The following is a 23,746-nucleotide window of genomic DNA, read 5'->3' as shown; positions in this document are numbered from 1 at the left end:
CACATCCACACACGCGCACACACACAAGAAGAAGAGAGTTATAACGTCGTAGGAAACTATCTTAAAAGACGTTAAAGATTAGGTTATATGTAGACTTACATTAAATTAGATTTAGGTTTATTTTTAACTAGATTTACGTTTATTTAAGCTAGATTTAGATTTACGTTATATTAAATTAGATTTAGGTTTCCATAGACTGCGATGCCTGCATGAAGCGGGTGAAGAAAGCCCTCAATGGAATATAGGGTATTGCTGCCTTCACTCATGGTGGGCTCCGTCGATCCAAAAGTATTGGTGAAATGTCTTCAGAAGATAGGGAAGAAGGTGGATCTTCAGGGCGGCAAGAGTCACTACATCCCCGACACAATGACCATCTAGACAACCTCTAGTCATTAGACTTATGTTAAATTAGATTCAGCTTTATTTTTAGTTAGATTTACGTTTATTTAGATTTACGCTTATTTACGTTAGATCGAGTCCACGCAAGAATTACTTATGGTTTAGGGTTTAGAGTTAGACGAACAGTGAAAAGATCTACTGTGAAAAGATGTTAAGATGAAGTGAAGTGCTACAGCTAGAGAAGAGGCAAAGGGGTTTTGTCCACTACATGCAGTATCATGTAGACGTGGGTGTGTAGATTTCTTGTACCCACAAATATAGGTATTGAACAATAAAGACGAGATTATAACCCGGTGGTTCTGATCTCCGTGCACCTCTAGACCGAGGTGTGCGGGGATTGGACATGACTAGAGAATGTGAGGTAAAGGGAGAGAGAGAGAGAGAGAGAGAGAGAGAGAGAGAGAGAGAGATAAGACGAAGAATGCCAATAGAATATTAAATTTGTTGTCCAGGTTATAAGTTTTTTATCCTCATTATGAGTAGCGACGAGGATGTGGGACCGTCCAACCGAAACACCTATCTCTCAACGAGGGTCTTATGTCCTTGTAATCAATGCAAGCATGCTGTGCGACGGACAAGACGTGTTTCTTTGCAGCACGTTCGCGAATTTGGCGAGTTCGATCCATCTATTATAGATCGAGTTGTTGCCAATTATAACTCGTCGGACTCTGACGCTGGCCAACAAGCAGCAATCTTGCAACCCAATAGACGTGTTCGCAGGCGCTTTGGTCAAGCAGCATATGTGAGGCCACAAGATGTAGCCTCTGACAGCTCGGGGATGATCATGCAGAGCACATTCCCAACGAGGCAATGTTTGAGCCCGAGATTGATGAAATGATCGAGACGATCATGGATTCAGAAAGGCTTATCTATGATGATATGAAAAGTGAAGCCGATACGCCATTGTATAATGGAGCACGTATGTCTAGATTGAAAGCACTCCTGGTTCTTCTCAACATGCAGGCAAAGTTTGGATGGAGTGACACTAGCGTCACAGCGCTTTTCAGGTGATCTATTACAATTAGTTTACTTTAATAGAACTCTAAATGTATAATGATCTGATAGATTTTTACACGACTGTATCATATTTTTATGTTGTGTAGATTGCTGAAAGAGCACATACTACCAGCTGACAATGTGATGCCAGATTCCCGAGATGAAGCAAGAAAGATTTTGCGAAACTTGGGGATGGATTACAATTCTATCCACGCTTGTCCTAATGACTGCATTCTTTTCAGAGGGAAATACATAGACATGGAGAAGTGTCCGAAATGTGATTCCGAAAGATATCGAGTAGATCTCCACGGGACAAAAATTCCACAAAAGGTTTTGCGACATTTCCCTCTGCTTCCTCGCATCAAGCATTTCTTCGAATGTAAGTCCATGGCCGCCCTAGCATCATGGCATGAGGAGAATAAATCTTCGGATGGTGTGCTACGAATTCCTGCAGATTGTGTAGCGTGGAAACATATAGATGGAACATGGTCGGATTTTGCCAGGGAAGCTCGAAATTTGCGCTTAGGCCTGGCTATGGATGGCGTAAATCCATTTGGTCAAAGATCAACATCTTACAGTGTATGGCCCGTTGTCATCGTCAACTACAACATTCCCCCGTGGTTGACTACGAAGAAGGGGCACCTATGGCTAAGCTTGATTGTGCTAGGGCGATATAAAGTGGGGAATATGGATGTGTATCTTCGTCCACTATTGGAAGTGCTACAACAATTGTGGATTGGCATAGAGGTGGTGGATATGAGCCGACACACAGGACGATAGAATACTTTGATCAGAGGCATTCTAATGTGGACCATGCATGACTATCCCGGGCTAACAGAATGCTCAGGTGATCTATTGACACTCCTCACTCAGACACTGTAAATCTTGTTTTTTCCCATAGTTGATCTATTATCATGTGTATACATGCAGGGCTTCAAACAAGCGGATACAGAGCATGTGTCACATGTGGACCTAGACTGAATGCACGTAGGGCACCCTCACTGAAGAAGCAAATCTACGAAGGTCATCAAGCGTATCTTCCAGAGAATCATGTGTTACGCGACGGCTTTTTGGGAAGAGAGCCACCAAGGATTGTCTGCACAAGCATGGTTAGAGCAGAAGGAGATGTGCGATGACGGATTTCCTCCAGGGATGAAGAGACTATCTCTATGGTACGAGTTACCATACTGGCCCCGACTCATGATCAATCACTTGCTCGATCCAATGCACATATTCAAGAATGTGGGTAATCTACTATGGGACCATTTGACCGGCAAGAAAGATACTTTGGGAGCCAGAGTTGACCTTAGAAATGTGGATCGTACAACAATGCGGTGATGAAGTGACTGAAGAAGAGTGGGAGTACTCTCGGGGTTGCACGACCAAGGTAAGTTTGCAATGTACGACTAGCAAGTGACTTTATTTATAAACGTTTGAACGGCCACTCATACTCTTTGTTCGTTGTAGTATAAGTCATACACAGCAGCATGGTGTAAAGGTCGACATTTTAGGGTGGAACGAATCGACAAAAAGCGTTTTACTCAAGATTGTGGAATCATGGCAAAATTTGAACACTCTAGTCGACGACGTTCCTTTGATGCAGATCCTGTGGTGGTGGAACTCACTTACTTCGGCACGCTGCAAGAGATTTTGAGGATCGATTACAGAGGATTTTTTGTCGACTTGTTCGACGTGCAATGGTTCAAGATAATCATGGAGGGTCACAACGCTACTGTGCGTAGAGGAGAGTCTGGTTTTCTTGAGGTGGATTCTACTAAGAAATGGACTGACCTAAGAGACACTTTCGTACTACCCGAGCATTGTGAACAAGTAAGTATGTAAATAGTTAACATCCCCCTTTTACAAGTTATGTGCTTGAAAGCTCTCATGTAAGTTATGTGGCTCTGGCAGATAATATTTCATCCTACAAAGTCTACATCAAACTGGTGGTACGTCATAGAGGTAGCCCCTCGTAGTGCAAGGACGTATGAAGGCTACCATGTGCCAATCACAACGACATCAATGGAGGAGATCAGAGAAGATGTTCAATCAGAAGCCGCTGCGGTGGTGCCAGACGAGCATTAAGATGCTACTACTCTATATGGGGTGCATGCAGAGGAGCTACAAAATGAAACAGAGGATATGTGTTTAAACGGAGAGCTCTATATAGATATAGGAAGTTATGCTGAGTTATGCGAGGATGAGAGAGAGATCTCTTAAAGCCACAAATATTGTATTTGAACAATTTTGCTCCGTGTTGTAAAAGCTCTGGCTCTCTAAGTACCTTCCATGGTGTATAACGCTCTTTTCTACTCGCGCTCACATCTTTTGATTGAAAATTCTGAGTTTTCGACTTGCCTTTTCTATCACTCAATTCATTGCGTCATTGTATTTATATGCGTCATTACGTCATTGTATTTAATGGTCTTTGCGTCATTGTCTACTCTATTCATTCAATATTAAGTTTAAATATTCGTGTGTTTAATGCAGGTATGGATGATGAGGAGTCTTTCTTCTTTGTCACCGCAGCAGAGACAGTGGTACGTGGAGCGTCATCGCTCTGGCGCATCATCGCGCGTTCCTACTCCATCCGCATCTCCCTCTCTTTCGGAGCATTCGGCGCGCTCCGAAGCTTCGGCGTCGCCGAGACGAGCTTCACACTCGTCTAGACACCGGCGCTCTAGTGGTGGCGGTGGCGGTTGTTGTGGGGATTCCGCCACCGATGCCTCCACACCGCCTCGTGTTCGACGAGGCTCTTTACCCTCCCCTTCTTTGCCCGCCCCCACACCAGCCACAGCATCGCCATCTATGCCAGGTTTTGCACGGCTGACTGTTCCTAGAAGCTACACACCTCTACCTACTCCGCCAGGAGCCACCCCACTCGACACTCCTCGCTTCGGGGCCCAGAAGCCGGTGGAGACACCTGACATCCCTACCCCCATCGACACGCCGCTAGAGACCCCTGCCGGGACACCCAGGTTCACGCGTCACCGGCCAGAGGGCTTGCCTTACTCCGTCGACATCAGCGGCGGCATCATCATGGATGATGATGGCAAGAAGGTGATCTCGTGCATGTGTGGTCTTTGCTCTCAGCTGTTTAGACACTACATACTAAACAAATGGAGTGAAGTACCAAGTGATTTAAAAAACAGAGTCATCTGCATACTTCATGATGAGTTTCCCGTTCCAACACGGGATCAGCGCTTCAATGAAGACCTGATGAAGATTCGAATGCGCGAATACTGCAAACACAAGCGTTCCGAAGTGAAAAAAGCAATCAAGAATGGGTGGAACAGGCCAGATTGGCTGGCCAAAGAAGATTGGAAGAATGCGAAGAAAGCAGCGCGCGAGAATCCCGACAAGTGGAAGCAACAAAAGGATGCAGCCAGAGCGCGAGTAGAGGCAGGGAGCTCGCACCACTTGGGGAGCGGTGGATGGGCATCATTTGAGGCCGATTTTGTAAGTGTTTTCACATTGCTCTTTATGCATGTTCGATAGTTTAAGGTTTATGAGTTTTTTAGTTCTAACATAATGAAATCTTTGTATGTTTTGACAGTGGTCGATGACAGGACGTGATCCCACACCGTACGAGCGCGAGTACGCAGGCAGGAAGGGCTTAAACGCCCTGATGGACATTCTCAGTTCTCACGGTGGCATGGTTAGTATTAGGGTTTACTCTTTTTTATTTTTTGTATTGTTTTATAAATGTCGTTATATGTTTATACTTACTGAAAGCTGTCTTATTGTCTTTTTTTGCAGAATCTGACAGATACGCCGCTTGGACGCGATGAGACGTCTGACTAGACGACGTCAGTTTAGCCGTAGCTAGATAGCATTAGTTTAGGGTTTCTCATAGCTTATGTATCATGAGACGGATTTTATACGTCTTTTTGAACCATGTATATTATTACATTTGTCACCGCAGTTCCTTTTGACAATCAATTCTTTATACCTATGATGTTGTACAATTGTCATTATTACATTTGCCAATCAATTCATTTTGCCTATGATGTGTACAATTGTCAATTTTGCAAACAATGCGTCTTGTGGGTGACTATTTTGGGTCTATTATCTACCTTTGCACTTTTTTTAAAAAGTGAATCAAGTACAATATGGTTGATGGTTGAATACCCTGCCGCCAAAAAAAAATTCTCTCGGGCGTCGCTATTTATGGCTCTATAGCGTCGCTATGAGCGTCGCTATAGTCTTCTGTGTAAACGTCGCTATATGCGTCGCTATGAGCGTCGCTATATAGCGACGCATATAGCGACGCTCGTAGCGACGGTTTTAGCGACGTCGGGGGTTATAAAAACCCAGTGTATTTCCGTCGCTAACAGCGTCACAAGAGCACAAAACCTCTTGTAGTGAAAAAAGAATACACCCCCCCCCCCAAACTAATTAATTAATGGCTTTTGAAAAAGTCATTTTGGCTGCCTACTTGAAAGCCAAAGCTATTGCTAGATTCACTACAATGTTGCACTTCCCAACTCCACCTTTCCCAAAAGCTATAGACACAACATCTCCAAAGCAAGGTCTTCTCTAGGCATGAGCTCTAAGGCTTCAACCTCTCTCTCTCTCTCTCTCTCTCTCTCTCTCTCACACACACACACACACACACACACACAAGTAGGTGGACCATTCCGGGTGTCTAAGTCAAGATGCTTGTACGTGCTGCAAAAGCGCAACAAGCTCTTGCAATAGGATGCAAGGATGGAAAAATAACATTGCATGCGTTGAGTGATGTACATTCCATTATTGCTCTAGTTTCATTAAGAAAAGTAATACATGTACTAGTTTTGACACATGAAAGCCTCTAGTGCTCAAGGAGTTTCCAAGCTCTATTATAAAGAGTATGGATATACAATTTCTCCTATGCAGGCTTGCTAAGTTTTTGAAGAAAAGTTTTTCTTGAGCAACATCTTTAATTTACATCAGGAGCGTTTTGTTTAATTTGCATTAGGAGTGTTTTGTTTTTCTTGAGCAACACCTTTAATTTGCATCAGGAGCGGTTTGCATTGCCTTTATTTTTCTTTTTTCGAGCATTGTCTTTAGTGTGCAACAACAATGTTTTTGTTGTATAAAGGATTTGTTTGTGTTAAGGACTATTAGAAAATAGCCTAAGCTAAGTTACAACTTTTGAAATTCACCTATAAAACCTAAATTTGAAGGCAAAGGATCGTGTAACGGCGGCAAGCACTTGAGTTTCACCTATATCTAAATTCTAAATTTGAAGGCACAAAAACCTACAAAGCCTGTAGAATTTTAGTGCAAAAAACTTCAAATATAAGCAACTCACCTCTAAAACTTCTCATATTCAGATTTTCAAAGTTTGTGATAAAGAGGATTGTGTATTTGTCATTCAAAGGAGCTAGCTTGGTTGGTTTAATAACCAAGTTTAGTCTAGTTTTACCTATGTCTAAATTCTAAATTTGAAGGCACAAAAACCTACAAAGCTTGTAGATATTTAGTGCAAAAATCTTCAAATATAGGCAACTCGTCTCTAAAACTTCTCATATTCAGATTTTCAAAGTTTGTGATAAAGAGGATTGTGTATTTTGTCATCCAAAGGAGCTAGCTTGATTGGTTAATATTCAATTTTTGTGACACGGATCATGGGTTTGAGTGCGGTGAGGCAACCCTATACACTCATAAGGTCGTTTGGTTCGATTTGCACGAGACTTGTGTGATTGATATAGAAAAAAGGATTGTGTGTCGGTCAGTGCTTGAAAAAACTTAGGTTTAGTGTAATCTCAACTACAATTTTTAGTTTTACCTCTAAATTATAAATTTGAAGAATAGAAAATATGCAAAGCCTAGAGAAACTTAGTGTAAAAACCTTCAATTTACCTCTAAAGTTTCTCATGTCCAGGAGCATCGTTAACAAAGAAGGCGATTTAGAGTAATCCCATATGCAAAATTTTCAAGTTTGTGGTAAAGAGGATTGTGTATCCTCAATAAAACCCAAGTTTAGTGTGATCCCAACTAATTTTTTTTAAAGTTTACCTCTCAATTTTAAATTTAAGGGCGAGAAAAGCTAAAGGTTTGAAGTCGTGTTTGTGACGCTCGACCATAGTGAGGAAGGGACAACTCACATCGAGGCTAGGTGAGCACACCTTTGTTTGTCTTCATTGTTAACCATGTTTCCACCGTTTAACCATATTCCTACATACGAGAAATTTAAGAGCGACTTTAAAGGTTTTTATACTAAATATATTTCTCTAAGCTTTGTAGGTTTACTCGTCTTTAAATTTAGAATTTAAAGGTAGACCTAAAAAGTTTTAATCTTTAAATTGCTTTCTTTGTTAACCCCTCTTTGAGGTATGATAAATATTAGAGATAAAATGAAAGTTTTCTACACTAAATTTCTCTAGGTTTTGTCTCTCTATTGCTATGGGAGCAAGATCTTGGTGGGAGTTTTTTTTTTTTTTTTTGTGTGTGTGTGTGTGTCTCTGCGCACGTGTGCAATACTACTCGGTCTCTCTTTGCCTTTCTCCCTTTCTCTCCCTTCTCTCTATCTTCGTGACCTGGTAACACAAGTGCTCTCACCATCTCTTTCTCTCTGGAGTACTTCCAACAATGCTTTGAAAAAACCTAGGTTTAGTGTACAATCCCACATACAAATTTTAGGATTTACAACTAACTTTTAAATTTGAAGGTGAAGAAACCTACAAAATTTTAGAGTTTTTTTTTGTAAAACCTTTTGATATAGTCATTTTACCTATTGCCCTAATGCTTGTGCGACTCGCCCCAATGTGAGTCAATGCGACTATTGCCCGATGCTTGAAAAAAACCTAGGTTTAATATACAATCCCACATACAAATTTTAAGATTTAACACTAAATTCTTACTTTGAAGGTGAGAAACCCCACAAAATTTAGAGAGTTCTTTTTGTAAAAACCTTTCAATATTGTCAATTTACCTTTTGCCTTGATTCTTGTACAAATCGCCACGATGCGAGTCGATATAGTCAATTTATGTATTGTTGCGATACTTGTATGAATCACCTCGATGCAAATTGTCCCTTCTCAGCTAACGGTTAGCTGCCACAAGTCATCGACTATCGTGGAACATGGCTTTGAACCTTTCTCTTTGCTACCTATGGGAGCGATCTTGGTGGGAGATTTTTGCTCTCCCTCTCTCTCTCTCTCTCTCTCTCTCTCTCTCTCTCTCTCTACTGGTGAGAGCACTACTACTTAGACCTATTTGTCTCTTTGCCTCTCTCTATCTTTGTGCAGTGGAAACATAAGTGCTGTTGCCCTCTCTTTCTCTCTTGAGTACTTTCAGCAGTGTTTGAAAAAAACCTAGATTTAGTGTAATTTCACTGACAAATTCAGAGATTTACTGCTAGGTTTTGAATTTGAAGATGAGAAAACATACAAAATTTAAAGAAATTTAGTGTAAAAACCTTTCAATATAGTGAATTTTCCTTTTGTCCCAATGCTAGTGTGAATCAACCCAATGTGAGTCATCCTTTCTCGGCTTCGGTTGACCACCATGAATGATCAGATGTCGTACTTGAACCTTTCTCTCTGCTGCAAGATCTTGGCTCTCTCTCTCTCTCTCTCTCTCTCTCTCTCTCTCTCTCTCTCTTCCTGGTGAGAGCACTACTATGGTCAGCCTCCCTTTGTCTCTTTGCCTCTCTACCTCTCTCTATCTTTGTGCACTGGCAACACAAAGTTCTCTCGCCATCTCTTTCTCACTTGAGTACTTCCAATAGTGCCTGAAAAAACCCTAGGTCTAGTGTAATTCAACCTACAAAAATTCAACATTTACCCTGCTAAATTTGAAATTTGAAGGGGACAAAACCTACAAAACTTAGAGAAATTTAGTGTTAAAACCTTTCAATATAGTCAATTCAACTATGGCCCCAATTCTTGTGCTAATCATCCTAGTACCCCGATGGTGCTAAATTTTAAATTTGAAGGTGAGAAAACCTACAAAATTTAGTGTAAAAGCCTTTCAATATAGTCAATCTAACTATTTCCAAGGTGCTTTGATGCTTGTGCTAATCACCCTGAGTTGCAAAACCTACAAAATGTAGAGAAATTTAGTGTTAAAACCTTTCAATATAGTCAATTTAACTATGGCCCCAATTCTTGTGCTGTGCTAATCATCCTAGTACCCCGATGGTGCTAAATTTTAAATTTGAAGGTGAGAAAACCTACAAAATTTAGTGTAAAAGCCTTTCAATATAGTCAATCTAACTGTTTTCAAGCTGCTTTGATGGTTGTGCTAATGATCACCTTGAGTTGCCGCTATATTACTCTAAATTTTTAACGTGAAAAAACCTACAAATTCAGAGAAATTCAGTATAGCAATCTTAAATATAGGCAATTCAACTATTTTCTCAATGCTTGTCCTAATCACTCTTGTGGGAGTCATCCCTTTTTGGTTAGCCGCCATGAACCATGGGCTATCATTGAATGCAACTTTGAACCTTTCTCTTTAGTGTCTATGTGAGCAAGATTTTGGTGGGAGTTTTTCGCCCTTCTCTCTCTCTCTCTCTCTCTCTCTCTCTCTCTCTCTCTCTCTCTCTCGGTGAGAGCACTACATCTTAGCCTCTCTTCCTCTCTCTGACTTCATGTACTAGCAACAAAAGTGCTCTCGCTCTCTCTTTCTCTCTTGTGTGAAACCCTTTCAATATAGTCAAATTACCTATAAAATTTCTTATATGCAGGAGGTTTTTGAAGTTTTTGGGTAAAATGATTCCGAGATCTCGCTCTCTATTTCTCTCTTTCTTTCTTGTGTAAAAACCTTCAAAAAATTACCAAAATACCCCTCTAATTTGTCAAAATTCCCAAAATACCCTAACATCTATTTTGGTTAAATTGTTAAATATTTTTTAATATTTATTCCATTTTGACATTTGAGATCCGTTTTTGAGTGCTTAGCATGTAATTAGGTCTAAAAAAAATGAAGCAAATAATCTCCAAAGAATACATAATACTCAAATTCTAGTTTTAGCATTTTGTATTGAAACGCTACAAAAAAATTTGTCTTTGGAGAAATTTAATCTCACAACCAGGGGAATATTGGAGAATTTGAAGGGCATTTGGGAATTTATGGAAACATGGTATTTTGGGAATTATTGAAATTGGAGGGATATTATGGGAATTTTCACAAATTAGAGGGTATTTTGGTAATTTTCCCCAAAAACATTCAATATAGTCAATTTATAGGCCCTTGAGAAAAGAACTTTCGAGCGTCAAAGCCTAGTGTCCCAGTCACTCTCTCTATTGAGTCTCCCCCTCTCTGCTTTTTGTGCGCGAGCAGAGCTATTGATCCCTCCAGGAGTACACGGTCCAGGGCGTCTCTCTCTCTCTCTCTCTCTCTCTCTCTCTCTCTCTCTCTCTCTCTCTCACACACACACACACACACACACACACACACACACACACACGGACACACACACATAGTTGACTCTCTAGGCATCACTCGAGGCTTGACTCTCCTTGAGCTATGCGCCACTGAGCGTGCAGATTGCAGTCATACATCTCTCTCTCTCTCTCTCTCTCTCTCTCTCTCTCTCTCTCTCTATCTCTCTCTCTCAACACACATACATAGACACACACACACTCTGTCATAGTCAGAGGCCTGCAAGAAGTTGATGTGGGGTGAAAAGGCTACACTGCCACTGAGTCAGAGCAAGACTCTCTCTCTCTCTCTCTCTCTCTCTCTCTCTCTCTCTCTACACTGCCGTTGAGTCAGAGCAAGACTCTCTCTCTCTCTCTCTCTCTCTCTCTCTCTCTCTCTCTCTCTCTCTCTCTCTCTCTCTCTCTCTCTCTCTCTCTCTATAGACTCACACTCATACACATAGATAGTATTCTCATAGTACACACACGACAAAGGAACGAAACACTGAATACCGTGAGAGGCTTGGAGGATTCGATACGTGGATGGTCTCTCCTTCCTCAAAAATTGCAAGCTCCATTATATATGTAATAGAAGGGTTATAAATATAATCAATATGTCCCACTACCATTATCTTTTTTTTTAAACAAGAGCTTCACGACCTTTTCTTTCATTATTTAGAGAGTCTCGTCTTTGTTTTCCATGATTTTTATTCTTCATTCGAGGAGAACCCAAACATAGTGAATACGAGTATGGCCGACCGCCTTTGGCGGCCTCTCGAAGGCGGTCTCTCTCTTTCTCTCTCCCTCTTTATCACATTCACATGAACTTCTCTCATTTTTGGAATTTAGCCTTCATCTCGTAGACTTTGACACGTGTAAAGGGCACTCCCTATATAGTTCTATAATACATTATAGATTAACGAGCTCACGTGGCCCGTCTCCGACGGGTCTCACTCGCTCTTAACACCTTGGAGCTCCTTGGACCTAGCCAATTTGGGCATATCCCGTAATCAATGCATTCCAATGGATGACATCGTAGAGAGGAAGCTCCTCAAGTACCTTTTTTGCTTTATGAGGCAATGCCAAACACGACGTTTTCTTTCAACAACCACTGATTAACAACATCATCGTGAATCTTTTTGCCATATTGACACCTTAAGTCACACAAACCTTCTCTTTCCCCATCCATTTGACAGAAAAATGCATATTGCTTATGCAGAAGACTCAGTTGTGGCACATAAGGAAAATGTCACAAAATGGGTAAAATGCCCACCAAAATGCAATCATGCATGACCAATCAAGAGATGCTAGCGCTATGAACCCAGCCATTCATGACCAAAGCCTAAAGAGGTGGATATTGCAATGCAACAAATCGTGCTTGCAGAAGACATGGTTGATGGCAACCATGGATTGCAATGGAGGAACTACACCTTGGATGGGGAATAGAGGAGGCTGCCAATAGAGTGGTAGACTAAGCACAACCCATAGGTGGATAGGAAAGGTGGCATTTTTGCGATCTACAAACCTCAACGAAATGCAGTCTATTCGATGCAATCCAAAGAGTAAGGGCAACCAACTGCACTCTTGAAGTCGTCATTGAGGGAAGACTTAGAGATGAAGCCCAACAAAAGACCGGAGGTGCCAAGTTACTGCGGGCAAGCTGGTCAGCTACATATGGTTGATCAGTTGCCGCTAGGTATGCCGTTGCCGCTTGCAAAGGCCGAAGAGTTACCAACTAAGAGACCAAGAATAGACAGTGAGGAGCTCTAACAACCAAGGTGGTGGCAGGGAGTTGTCCCCTGCACAATTCAAGGCGACCTACAATAGCATGTTACTGAGTTGGCAAGGATTCCATCATGGAGCTCGCAATCGAGCACGAAGCTGCAACAATCATGAGGTTCATAGACGAGAAGGAATCTAGAAGTTGCCCTTTGTGGTGTTGAATGTCTTTCGTGTATAACTAAGAAGAGGGAGAAGGATGTCGATAGTAACAACTTCTTGTGATGTAACCGGATGATTCATCATGTCCTCCTAGAGGAACCAAAGGCTCTTCAACTTCACCTTGCTCGCATGCCGGCCTCCCCCCTTTGATAGTGTGTACTTTGGTGTATGTATGTGTATGAATGGGTGTGAGTGTAATTGTGTATGTAAGAAAGAGAGTGTATTTTTTGTAAATAGAGCATGGAAAACGAAGAGTCACGGACTCAAGAGGTGTAGAGAGAGAATGAGTTGAGCTTGGCAAGTGCGCAATGTTTGAGAAAAAACATTTTTCCAAACATTAAAAAAATCATTTTCTTGAATTTTCCAAGAGGAGTTTATAGAAATTTTGGATTTTTACACTATTTTGGAGCAAAATTCTCCTTTTTCCAATGCTCTCAATGGACGTTTTTGAAATTGAAATGGGCCTCACCTTAATATTGTGTTGTTTTTTATTTCAAATATGCCGATTGAGGGCAAGGGTAAAAGGAGAAATTCCACCCCAAAATAGAGAAAAATAGTGTAAAAAATTAAAAAATAAACTATTTTTTTTAAATTTCCTCCTCGCAAATTTTGTGTTTGGAAAAATGGTAGAACTATAGAGAGAGAGAGAGAGAGAGAGAGAGAGAGAGAGAGAGAGAGAGAGAGATGTGCATCGTTGAAGGCTATGAGAGAGGGTATGTGCGATGAGAGAGGTGGACCGGTGGGTGCGTGCGAGAGGGTCCGATGTCCACCAGGTGCAGCCCGACATACTCCGGATGTTGTACATCTCTCTCTCTCTCTCTCTCTCTCTCTCTCTCTCTCACACACACACACACACACACACACATGGCCTATGCAGAATCCAAATAGTAATCCGACTCTCTCTCTCTCTCTCTAAGCCCCCCTCCCCCTCTAATATCTCTTGCCACACCATCGTGAGTTATCTTCCACTGCCACTTGGCCTGCCTGAAAACTGTTGTCCCTTATAGAGTAATATAGATGATGGATTTCTTCGTCACATGCTTTTAAGGTGGAAGCATGGATTCCCAAAAATAGTTAAGAGCTTCCTTGGCTATCTGTTATTGAGTCCATCCATGAAAATGGTTTTTGGAGAGAAACTCTTGAGGTTCGCTCCCATAGCACCCACACTTGAACAATAGCCAAGCTTCATGGCCCTACTTCTTTTGATGAGCATATCATGCAACCAATGCAAAGTTCAAGAAATGTTTCACCCTCTTCACCTACTCTACTTTAGTAGCTACAATAAAAATCTCCTCCCTTACGAACACTTTAATCGCTTCAAAGATCTCTATTTTGTACCCAACAAATAAGTCACAAATATAGAATGCACCTTTGACCAACATCATAGGCATCGATACTGGTTGGTTGGCAACAATTTCTCATCAACACTGGTTGTGGTGCCCCTTGTCCACCCTTGATCACTTACATCACATAGTCTCATGACAATTGCACTTTCATCACTTAAACACAAAGCTGCCTTCACCACCCCCTCTTGTAGTAGCTAGAGGGAATGTCTGCAACATGCCAACAATCACATGGTGGTCATGGTCTGGATCGTTTAGCATTCCATCATTTTCCATGTATGCTACACTTGCACACATTGCACCTTGTAGAGCTGTCAAGGTTTGCTTATGGGGCCGAAAGAGCAAGCTCCTTCATGTTTGTCTACTCACTTCTCCCTCCCAATGCCTAGACCCAACATTCTTTTTGCAAGCTGATCATAGTGTCATCATCCACTACAATCACCTCTATTGGTCATTGATGACCAATAGAGGTGATTGATGAGGAGTCATTGATGATACCTCATACAGCCAACTATTGCAGGCATCAATGCTTCTACATGGCAGGCTCATGTCTCCCTCTCTCTTGGACGCTTGCGTTGGATGTTCATGTTGTAGCTATTCATCTCTTGTCTGCTCAAGTCCTCCCTCACACTGTCCCATGTCGGCTCCCCCCTCTGATCCCTCACACAACGTGCTTGACAAAGGTCGGCCTCTAGTACTCTGTAGTGAGTCACTGTGATGAGTTGTTAGAGAGACCTTCCTTGGGCAAAAAGCTTTTTGTAAAGTGAGAGTTGAAAGACATAGGAGTTGTTGAGGCCAAGTTTTAACGCGAAAATTAGGGCAAGAGATACAAGAGGTAACCGAAGTTCATGAATGGGTTTGCTTAAACTCAGAGAGAGAGAGAGAGAGAGAGAGAGAGAGAGAGAGAGAGAGAGAGAGAGAGAGAGAGAGAGAGAGAGAGAGAGAGAGAGAGAGAGAGAGAGAGAGAGAGAGAGAGAGAGAGAGAGAGAGGTAGCTCTCGTGACTCAAAGATGTACTGAGGCTACTCAATTACGTGAGTGCGATTGCAATTGGCCATGGCATCCATTGTGCCACTTCGCAACTCAAGGCTAGTGCCGCTACCATGGAAACTACCCTATGTGAGCATGCCTCGGTCAATTGATGGCCCAAGGGGCACTAAGCTAATGATGCCTTAAAAATCAAGATATGCAAGAAGGCCAATCACCTTCTCGCCTCAGCAAATTGATGGCCATCCTATTGTGTCAGCGATTTTACATGAGGTGCACATGGCAGCCAATTCTTCCCATGAACCATGCAAATCAAGTTCCAACCCGAGCATGACATGATTGTGGGATCTTTAGCTCCCCCCTCGTCTCTTCAACTTCCCCCTTCCTTGACGCCGCCTCCCAAGATGCTCGTCATGAATCCACAACAGCATCTCCCTTCCACTGCAAGATACATGGAGCTTTTTCACTCGAACTCTCCTCTTATGCAATGTGGTAGGCTTGAAAAAGGGCTCTTCCTTTAATTACATAGCAAAATAGATAGGTGAAAGAATGCACTCAGTTTGTCCTACCCAATTTTCATGGGGCCTCAAAACTCTAAGGATTTGAAGCACTTTCATGGGCCCTCAAAACTCTTAAGGATTTGATGCTTTGATTCCAAATCCACATCACAATAAGCACTACAATACTAAGTATCAATAGATGATCATTGGGTAAAAACCCTGCAAGTAGATGTATAGCGCAAGAATCATCAAATTAAGGCTCACATAAGCCATACATAGGCACAACAAAATTTGCACAACATGAAACGTAATGACCAGCAAGTACAAATCTCATAAGCAGATGGTGTTCCAAAACACCCGTTTGAGCTTGCTGCTATTCAGCATAGCTCAAGCACTTGTGAATTTGGTGACATCCTTGGCATCCTCAGAGATAAAAGCATGTTTTGCAAGCTCTCCATGCAAGGTAAGTTGCATGATAATCTCTATCTCACATTTGGTGATGTTGGGCTTCTTACTGTAGCGTCCGAGCAGGTAATTATTACTTCTTGTGTAAACTTCAATATTGACACTGAAGGAGCCCATGATTGCCATGACGTTAGAGGAGATACCAATCTCTAGATGCATGTGCTTTAGAACCTTGAATAAGTAGATGTAGATTTTGTTTCTGAACTCTCTGCTCTTCGCCTTCTTCTTCTTCTTCTTCTTCTTCTTCTTCTTCTTCTTCTTCTTGTCACCTTCCTTGGTTGTGGCAAGCTTCTTCTCACCTACAAGATTCTTCCTTGGACGTTTTTTGCCAACCATCACATAAACACTTTTTTCTGCCTTGGCAATAGGTGCTATAGACTTTTCCTTGGCTCCACCCAAATCCTTTTGCTCTGCTCGTGCAGCATCCTTTAGTTTTCCTTGGGAATATATTAATGAGATAACTACCTCTCATGGCATCTATTTCCTACGACACCCACCCAGTGAGAGCCATGGTCCATGGAGTGCACCTGCAGCTTGGCATTTTCCATTAGAATGCAGGTATATTGTAGCTCACCTCCCACATGCGAGAGAGAGAGAGAGAGAGAGAGAGAGAGAGAGAGAGAGAGAGAGAGAGAGAGAGAGAGAGAGAGAGAGAGAGAGAGAGAGAGAGAGAGAGAGAGAGAGAGAGAGAGAGAGAGAGAGAGAGCACAGGTAGTTGGGAGCCCAGGCCAAGTGGAGAAGTGGAACCCGAGCATAACATGAAGATTGTCAAGACTCAGTCGTCATTGTTAGCTCATGAAAATGAGATTTTGGCTAGCTAGCTGGGCGGCACAATAATGTGAGAGAGTGAGAGTGAGAGAGAGAGAGAGAGAGAGAGAGAGAGAGAGAGAGAGAGAGAGAGAGAGAGAGAGAGAGAGAGAGAGAGAGAGAGAGAGAGAGAGAGAGAGAGAGAGAGAGAGAGAGAGAGAGAGAGAGAGAGAGAGAGAGGGAGGGAATCTATGGATCTCAAGGAAAATACATCCCATCTGAAAATAGTGATATATATATTGCTTAATCTTCAAAAGAATAAGAGCAAGCGCTTGAAAGACCTGAACACAACACTAGCTACTGACGTGGTTGAAAATAGATTATATGACATATATACAATGCTATAAGTATATTTGATCATACCATACCTGCATATCATATGCCAAACTAAGCCAAATTTAATATGCAAGTATGAGCAAAAATTGCCAGCATTATTGTTGCTCTTCGCCCCATCTATATATTCTCTATTATGGAGAGCTGGTTTCAAGAAAAACCACGTGGCACAAGAAAAGAAAATCGAGGATCGGGGTGGAAATTCGTGATGTGGATGAGGCGTGGTGAGCTAGGAGACGAACATGTCGGAGAAGGTGAACAACCACTCAAAATTATTGCCCACCAACATAGGCTAGCCTGCATGCACCCTCTTGCTAATTGTCTAATTGTGGCCCCTGGATGTGCTAGGCCTTTGAAAATTTCCATCAACTCCGTCTATATTTCCCCTCTTGCCCAAATTTTTTACAAATGTGCGGTTCATTTAGTGTGGATGCATGACACTCAATTGCAATAGAGATTATCACTAGGTTGGTAATGAAACACTTTTATGTCCTGGGACACTTTTATGTCCTATTAAGTGACCATTTTCCTTGAATATGTCAAGAGTTTAAAAATGGATTTTGAGGTGCTATCTATCTAGAAATTTGTCTCATGAGCTGAAAAAAACTCGACAATTTTTTTGGAATATCAATTCCATCTTTAACAGTGTCCTTGCACAACATTTCACAACCTAAACTGTGTGAAAAAACGGGTCCTGTTTTTGGCTTTTTCAACTTTTTGCAACTATAGCACTCTAGAATTCATGTTTGTGAGATCTATAATGCTAGAGAACTATCTTGGTAGTCCTCAACATGTCATGATGCTTCCAGGAGAGAAATAAATATTAAAGTTGTAAGTTATGACCAAATTACAAAAATTATAAAATCCCGTTTTAGCCAATTTTAGCTCTTCTATGATTTTTTTGGTCGATTTCATGATATCCAAATGCATTTTTGATTTTCTATGTCGCATATTGTAACATAAGCTAACATTCCTTGAGTTTTGGGACACCTAATACCCTATTTTTCATAGTACACAACGATGGTTAATTTTTTCAATTATAAAAGAAAATAAAACATTCTAGTAATCAAGCATACGTTTTTCAATATTTGTTAGTTTGTTGTGACAACTACAGCATTTTGTAGGTAGTAACCATATCTAGTTATAAGGATCAAATTTGTCTAGATATTGAATAGTTTCTATGGGATTCTACAACTCATAATGTTGAACCCAACTTTTTCATGTTTGCTGTATTTACAACTTCATCTTTGTCCCCAAAATTCCCCTTGGTAAGAGATGTATTATTCTTTGAGACATGCTCCATGGCTCCTTATGAACATAAAGAACAATAGGGAACTAAGAAACCATGCATATATTATTTGTATTGAGTGTGGCTATAGAAACTTTGATGATATTGCAGAATGGTAAAAATTCAACTTTTTTGTACCTATTTATTTTGGAAAAACAAAAAATAGTGATTGAGAAGCAATCATATGTTCTGATCACCAACCCATTGAAGTTAACTAGGGAATTTATCTCAATTCCTACAAAAATCCCTAATCTTATTTTTATGCAACAAAACGTAAGAAATGACTGTTTTGATGAAAATGCACTGGCCATCAACTTTGGAGGCTTGGTGTGACCAAAAGATGAGAAATTTTACAAGTTTCGTTTTTTTCCATGTGTAGTAGGCCTTGAACTATAACCTCATGAAAGGATTTTACAAAATGAGTGGATCTACTATGGTTTTGGAGGTTTTTTTCAAAACCCTGAAAGGACACTTTATGTCCTGTTAGGTTACCAACCTAGTGTTAAGCAAAAGGGCCTACAAGCAACAATATCGGTAAGAAAATGACTACCCCAATTGAGAATATTTGGCAGCACACCAACCGTCAATGTTGTTGTAAACTCTCACAACAACGTAATGTTAGGTACGGTGGAAAGCAGTATTAGCTACTGAAAACTATGCATTGTTGCTCCATCTGAGAAGAAATGGATACAGCAACATCTTTGAAATGTTGCTCTACACGGGACGAAGATGGTTGAGATTGCTCTTATATGTAGGTCACAGAGGCGAAGTTCAAGCTACAAACCCCTTACGCAAGTATCCAAGACCCTGTGCGAAGCTCATTGGATGTCTACATTGACGAGCAAATTCTTAGTGCAATAGTTGTTTGCCCAATGTGAACCAAAGGTAGCTCGAAGAAGTGTCTGATGGGCCTTGCTCATGTGTGCACAGTTTAAATGGAGCCTAAAGCAGGTTTCATCAACTACAGGCACCTGCCTCCTTCTCCCAAAGTAGAGGGCCACCTCTGGTGCAAAAAATGACTCAAGCATTAAACAACCAGGCTCGGTCCAGCTTCATCAAGACAAGTGAGCATAATGAGGCCTTATCTACATCTGTGGGATAACCAAAGCCTCTTCCCCAGCGTTGTGACAAGCATGACAAACCTCACATCCATTTGTTGCTCTTCCACATCAACTTTCTGCTCTATTGCATGAACCATTTGCCTCTCAAACCTCCTCTACCCCTTAACTGACAATGGCCATCTATATTATATATACTATATAATAAAAGAGACCTCTCTCTCTCTCTCTCTCTCTCTCTCTCTCTCTCTCTCTCTCTCTTTTCGTGCTTCGCAGTGCCCTTGAGCTGTGGTTATGCACTCCCTAATGAGTTTCTAACGTGGAGATTATATATTCATAAAGGAAACATCTTTCCCATCATGAAATAGGTGTATTTCTTACGATAAATTTTTTATTCCCAGATAATAATATGTAATTGTTCCATTTGGGAATTGTTTTCCTTATGATAATAAATATCCAAAATGGAAATTTAACTTTTCTAACATGGTTTTTTCCTCCACTTTCATCAAGCAAAAATATCTTCATTTTCACATGGAAATCTTTGGGGGAGGTTTTTTCCCACATAGAAATAGTAGAATGGAGCATCATATATATCTTCATTTCCACATGGAAATTTTTGAGAGTTTTTTTATATGTAGAAATAATGACACTCCTGTTTGTAATAAATTTGATCAAGTTTAGAAATAGTGTAGAATAATAACACACAACTAAGCTTTTATACATGATAATTTATGACAAAAAAATTAGATACTAAATTTTTTAGTGTTATTAATCATAGAGTTACATTATAAACAAGAAAATTAGCTACAAATCTCTCTCTCTCTCTCTCTGTCTCTCTCTCTCTCTCTCTACACAAACACACACACCCACACTTGCATGTGCATGCACAAATTCCCTGTTGAGTAGAAATCTTTCAGTTCAAGACCAATCGCCTAGCTCTTATAGGTCGCTTGAGATTGTTTCTATAATGCTATAGACTACTAGCTCATTTAAGGAGATATATAATTGGTATCATAGCATATGGCTTCCATGGTGATGAATATGGTATTCAAAGACAATCTTGTGGTAATTTTATTATATAATCAATACTATGTGCTTGATACATGATATAGTTATGGATTGCTTTCTTTATGGTTGACTACACTTTTTAAGAGTTACTATAGTGTATACTTTGGAAGGTTGTTATCATTGCTTACCATATGCCCGTAACATAGTAACATTGTGAAATAGATATTTGGATGTTTGCCTACTTTATCACTCTCTCATAGCACACGAAGATTGCATATTTAACCTCTTAAAGAAGCAAGAAGATTATTTTAAAAGTACATTTTACCTCTTCCTTTCTCACTTGATACATATTGTCGAAAGCTTTGATCAATAATCCTTAAAAGAGAAATTTGAATTCCTATACAAAGAAAGGACCACATCTACATATAATTGAAATCCTTATTTCTTTTTCTCTCAATAAAATAATTTGAAAACTTGTAAGAAGTCCCATCAATCCATATGTGATGCATCGTATCGCTCGTCCATGCTTTTGGATACCTGCAAGACAAGTCATACATTATATAAAAGAATTTTCATGAATCACTTCAAAGTATTTAACAAGACTTACTTCGTTGGTTCCACGTATCAGAATAGAGAAGATGAATTTCAATCAACCCAAAAAGTTTCTTCATGATGATCACCTTTTCCAATAAAGCAATGCTTTCCTTATTGGTTACAATCAACACTGTGCACCAAAGCTTCTATTGTCGTAGCTGCAAGTCCCTTAGCAATTACAATGTCCCCCTCCTCTGGCCAAGAGGAACACATCCTAGCCCCATTGGAAGCACTAGAACGATGACGTCGATCAGATCCACTAACTTCATGCAGGACGTCCATATCAGCTCTTGCTCCTTGAATAAAAAAAACTTCCAGTAAATACAATGGACTGGTAGTATCACTGACACACAAAATGACTCCTCTTACTTTTGTGTAGGATGAACATTCCAGAAACATCAGCAATACCATCAAAGATTTCCACAATGGCCTCCTCTGTGACAAACACAATGACAACTCCTTCTGCTCCACTGAAAATATTTTAGATAGCCTCCCATAAAATTTTGAGTCGAGATCTTTAGCTACTACCAACATAATCTCCTACTGTGTACTTCAACCTCACTACATCCTAATATCAAATCACAAACTTGGGAATACTCATATCCATCTAGGAGCATGGGTCTCCACTTGATAGGCTCTTGATCGATTCTTTTTCATTGAAGAACTATAAGAAAGATGAATTTTTCCTATTTCTCATCATCTCGTCCAATAACTATTCCATTTCTATTAAGCAAAGCTTTACAAGCATAAGGGTGACCAAGCCGAATTGCACTACTCCAAGCTCCATAGCTCTCGAGCTTCTTCTCTGAGGTTGCCAGAAAGGCACACAAAGAATGCGAATTATGACACTCAAGTTTGACATTTCATCAAAATTCCAACCTTGAGGTGAAAGTAAGCAAGAGTGAAGAGCTTGCAGATATCTATTTCACACAATAGTAGCCCGTCCTTTTCAATCTCTAATTGCTTCCATGTATTTGTAAACAAGATTGCGACTATGGAAATTCGTATAGGATATCTCATTGGCTTTATTGTTAGTTGGGAATGCTTAAGTAGCCTGATATGCTCCTCTCAAAAGAGAAGCACCACCAAAGCAATCAATGAGAGCCATGGCGTAAGATATCGTCAAGCATCTCTCCACTACCTATACACAGTATAATGCAAGCATCACTTAGTCAATACTATAATAATCAAGCACTTAATAATAAATCCCTTTGAGACAATAATCTTGAGAGACAATAATACCTGCAACATGCTCCAAAGGGGAGCTATTGGGACCCTCGTATTGTTCTGACAAGATTCTCCATGATGATAATAGAGAGCGACATGTTTGGATATTGCTCAATGACCATCCTTTTTCTTCTAGAAAATTAAAAAAGAAATGTGCAATATCAACAAGAAGCATCCCAACTTGACGTTGTTTGTCTGTGATTCCCTGCACTACATTTAAATGTGAGGCAGACACCACTGTAACAAATTTTTTGGCACTCTTCTTCTGCCTCAAACATTTTGAAGTGCTTTGATGGATTCCTTGGCCATCGCCCTGAGTGCAAAATAATCTTTGGAATGGAAGCTGTAACCTCCTTAACAGTATTGCCGATGTCACGCTTCATTGGTGTGGTATGGATTCCTGCCATCGCCCTGAGTGAAAATAATCTTTGGATGGAAGCTGTAATCCTTTAAAAGTATTGCCGGTGGATCCTTCATTGGTGTGGTAGCAGATGAGATCAACTTTTTGATGTACTTCTGAAAATAAGTTCAGAGATAGTACATGCATAGCATCATATACTAAGTCTTTTGACAAGGTCAAATGCATATAAGTGATACAATCTCCAGAGAATGGATTGTCCAGACAAACCTGCATCCCATAGAATATCTTCTTTACCTTCTTTAGTAGAGATCGTTTAGCTCGTTCGATTCCTGACCACATGTCCTTCTACATGTCGACCTTGAGGAGGATGTCTAGCTTGAAATCTGTTATTATCATACACATATCTCGACCCATTTGCATCTTGCTGAAGTGTTGCATGTGCTTTACACCGTCGACAAAAGCTCTTTCCGCATCTTTGAATTGTCCCGCTTACATTGAGCTGATGGTCCCCAGTGCACATCATTAGGATTCCTGCAACTTTGTGAGTCATCTGGAAGCCCTTGATGAATACGGCTTTTGTTGTAGGCATAGTTAGCTTCGAAACCATCTAGAAATAAGCTTTCTAGATCTAGAAGCAAGGGTTGTAGGAAAGAAGAGAAATGTCTCCATGCTTCTTCTCCAACTCTTTGTTTGAGAGAAGAAACAATACAGGAATAGAACCTAGAGTAGATCGTTTTCCCTCCTCCATTCAAGACAGTGACCTCAACTACAACACTATCCTTCATAGTTGTTGATGCTGCCTGAAATCCATCCCAATGTAAAAGAAGAGAAAAATTCCTTGGGTCTCCTTTGATAAGCTTTCTCTCTCCCCAATTTGTTTTTTACACTTGGTACATGCAAACTCGTAGCTGTGTGTCCTCATTTTAACTACTGAGAAGCTCTTTGCTTGACAAACACCTGGGAAATGCACGATACGTCATCTTGCACTTGTCATTTTGACACACAACTTGAGCCTCCCAAAGGGCATCAGGATTCCAATAGTCCTGGTAAATCCACATCTTCTCTCCGTCCCAAACTTCTTGAATGA

The 23,746-nt window shown here is 40.6% G+C and overlaps 1 pseudogene; it reads right to left on the bottom strand.

Annotated features, from left to right (window-relative positions):
* Positions 1-15,905: 15,905 nt before the first annotated feature.
* On the bottom strand, positions 15,906-16,531 carry LOC147418803 (histone H2B.3-like; annotated as a pseudogene).
* Positions 16,532-23,746: the final 7,215 nt, after the last annotated feature.

The sequence above is a fragment of the Adiantum capillus-veneris genome, chromosome 29, assembly GCF_014529385.1.
Source record: "Adiantum capillus-veneris isolate H3 chromosome 29, ASM1452938v2, whole genome shotgun sequence".
Taxonomy (NCBI): domain Eukaryota; kingdom Viridiplantae; phylum Streptophyta; class Polypodiopsida; order Polypodiales; family Pteridaceae; genus Adiantum; species Adiantum capillus-veneris.
This window is presented reverse-complemented; position numbering and strand designations above follow the sequence as displayed.